Consider the following 3,569-nt stretch of genomic DNA (forward strand, 5'->3'; position numbering starts at 1 on the left):
GCATGTATACCTCCAAATTTTGTGCAGAGGGGTAGTATAGTAATTCAGTAGTGGGCCCCAAAAAGATAAGTCAAAGTTCTAGGACCTGTGAATGCTACCTTACTTGAAGATAGTCTTTGCAGGTGTAATTAAGTTAAAGATCTTTAATGAGGTCATCCTGGATTTAGAGTGGACCCTAAATACAATTACTGCTGTCATAAGAGAAATAAGAGGGGAGATAGGAGGACATGTGAAGGTGGAGGCAAGGTACTGTGAGCCCAGTAACATCTGGAGTCACCAAAAGCTAGAAGATATGGAAGATTTTTTCTCCCTAGAGCCTCCCGAGGGCACATGGCCCTGCTGACCCATGGATTTTGGACTTCTGGCCTCCATAACTGAGAATAAATTAGCTGTTCTAAGCCACTAGGTTTGTGGTAATTTGTTACAACAGCATCAGGAAACAATTACAGGTAGTAATTAGCAGACCATCTGTATCAGTCCTTCCCCTACCAGTTCCATCTGTCCTGGCAGAAGGAGGAGTCATGATGGTCTTAGCTTGAAAGACACCAATCAAAGCCTAAAACCAGAGCTTATATATAGTCAATTCAGTTTGAGAAGAGAATCTGAGAAATTGAGAAAACAGATCCAGTGAAACAGGAAGGGAGACCCCAAAACAAGCTTGTGACTTCTATCAGGCCGGTCATCGCTGTGGGCAATGCAGGCATGTTCTCACTGGGACTCTGAGGAATAATGAGGGAGCAGAAGGCAAGCTGACACTCTGTAAACCCCTCCTCCCACTCCCTGCCCCTTACCCCCACACTGATTTGTCTGATATTCTGCAGGCATTCCTGGCTGCCCAAGAACAAAGGAAATGGTTAACTGATGGAGGTCAAGTCCTGCATGATTGTGATCTCTATCAGTTTACATATATCTTAGTAAGATTGCCTTTTTCTTATAATTTATCAATAGACTAATATCCAAAACCCTATATACTCAATTTCCTGGAACTCCAACATCACCCTCCCCTCCATAGTGATGTGGGGAACAAGACAAGAAGGAATCGGTAGGTAACGTTAAATTTCTTTACAACCTGTAGCCTATTGACCAAAACAGTAAAACCTTGGATTGCGAATAATTTCTTCTGTGAGTATTCCATAAAATGAGCAAATATTTCTAATTTTAACTTGATAAACGAGCAATGTCTAGCAATACCAGTAGTATGTGATGCCAAGTGTCACATCATAATTGAGCTAATGGTTTCCCCTCTCCCCCTTCTCTCTCTCTCTCTCTCTCTCTCTCTCTCGCACACACACATACCACGAGATTGTGGGTGATTGTCTCCCATGCCTGGATGCCTGGTCTCAGGCTGTGGTGACCATCAATGAACTGATGGATCTGCATCACAAGCAACAGTAAGAGGTTATGGAGGAGATCTCTTCTGCAGAGTGATGAGGGAGCATAAGGCAAGCTGAGGGGAAAGTACAGGCTAACAGCATCCCACCCCCACCCCAGGTGGAATATGTGTTATATTCCTCAGACACTCCTGGCTACCCAAGAAGAAAGGAAAGGGGTTTAAGTGCTTGCCATGGTGATGTGAGAAACTAAGGCAAATGAAAAATTCCCTTACTGCCTACAGCCCATTGACAAGTCCTTGAGGTTGGCAGAGTGACCTCAGTAAAGGAGCTCAGATGCCTCAATGATGACACTTTGCTAGGGGACAAAAGGGAATCTTGAATTACCATTATTCTGATCCCCAAGGATTCTATAAGTCTATAAAAATTCCTTTAGAAACTTTATCTCAACTCCCCCAAGATACATGCTGGCAACCATACTCCAAGCTTAATCCCCCCTGATCTACATCTGAAGGGTCTCATGACTGAGGTTTTATTAAATGGTAGTAAATGGCTCTTAACAATAGCCCCCTAAAGATCCTGGAAAACTTGCTTCCAAAATACCTTGGAGACTTACTCTATCTCTAACCCCCTCCCAATCTGAGGGTATATAATCAGTTACCCATCACAACCCCAGTGCAGCTCTTCCTGTCCCCATGCTTTAATAAAATCACCTTTTTGCACCAAAGACGTCTTCAAGAATTCTTGGCCATTAGGTCTGGACTTCCTGCCCATCACCCCAAAACTTCATCACAGAGGAAGAGGAGAAAAAGGTGGAAGAATCTTTCGCTTTAAATGAGATTAGGAAGATGTGTAAAATGTGGGAAAGAGTGCATTATTTGTAGAAAAGCACCACCCGAATAAGACTGTAGCAGTGCGAGTGACAAATATGTTTAAGGACAATGCAATGTCACATTTCTGCGAAATCCTCAAAAGGAGGCAAAGCAAGTGTCATTGGATAGGTTCCTTGTTAAAGTTGCATGAAAAGAAAGATTCCATTGAGCCAATAGACAACAGCGATTCCGTTAGTGATGGTGAAAGTCATCCTACAAAATAACCCTTCTCTTGTCTCCCTCACACACCAGCTATGAAGGTAAGTGCAGGTTAACTTATTTTTCTTTATATTTTGTCTTTATTTTGTATTATATTACAGTATTGTAATCCTTTTTGTATGAATATTTTTGGGTTGTGGAACAAATCATCTGAGTTTCCATTATTATAGGGAAATTCGCTTTGATATACAAGTGCTTTGGATTACATGCATTTTTCCAGAATGAATTATGCTCGCAGACCAAGGTTTTACTAGAGACAAATACAGAGTATAACCTTTCTCCAGGAACTCCCTACTGTCTTAATGTTAATGCCTTAGTGGAGGGAAAACAAACTTATCTTGACAATAGCAAGGCCTTCAGTATCTTGAGTCTTCTTGAGCATATGAAAGTCCTTCTGGAGACCTCCCTTTTGCCTTTACCTCTCCCAACTCCACGGTATAACTAGCCACTCTTTACAACCCCAGTGAAGCTCTTTCTGCCCGAGGCTCCTGTCCCCAGACTTAAGTAAAATCACCTTTTTGCACGAAAAATGTCTCTCTTGGCCATCAGCTCTGGACCCCACCACTCTAAAACCCTATCAGGAGCTTCCAGGGCCTCCCAGGATTACCCATCCATGGGGCAAAAGAAGAGAGCATATATCTCCTGGCTCCTTCCTCCATCAGTCAAATTCTCCCTTTGGACATTAACTGCTCAGTGCCCATGCTTCCAGCTGTGCATGGAGGAGTCAGGAGTTGGAGAAACCTTGGCACGAATGATGACAGTTGAGCAGTGGCTGGAGTCTGAGGTGGGCCAGGAGAATGAGGCAGAGGGTCCCGGGTCATGGTCTAAGAAGTATCCTCAGACTTGGAGTACCAGCTCTGAGACTTTGGAGAAATGCTCTCAAAACTCTCATTTGATGTGTAATTAATAACCTGACCTTACAGGCCTGTTGAGGATCCAGTACAAATGAAGGTAAAAGTGTTTTTTAAACTGAAAAACACTAATAGACATCAACTACTATATCCCCAATTCTGTACAATCAGCCTGAATACAAAAACCTGTCTTTCCATATCTCCACCTCCATCCTCCACCTGCAAACAATGCCCTTTCTTGGCTGCCTTCCTCTAGTACATGGCCCTTCCCCTTCCCTCATCCCATCTCCATCAGG

The sequence above is a fragment of the Acinonyx jubatus genome, chromosome B2 (genome assembly GCF_027475565.1).
Source record: "Acinonyx jubatus isolate Ajub_Pintada_27869175 chromosome B2, VMU_Ajub_asm_v1.0, whole genome shotgun sequence".
Classification (NCBI taxonomy): Eukaryota; Metazoa; Chordata; class Mammalia; order Carnivora; family Felidae; genus Acinonyx; species Acinonyx jubatus.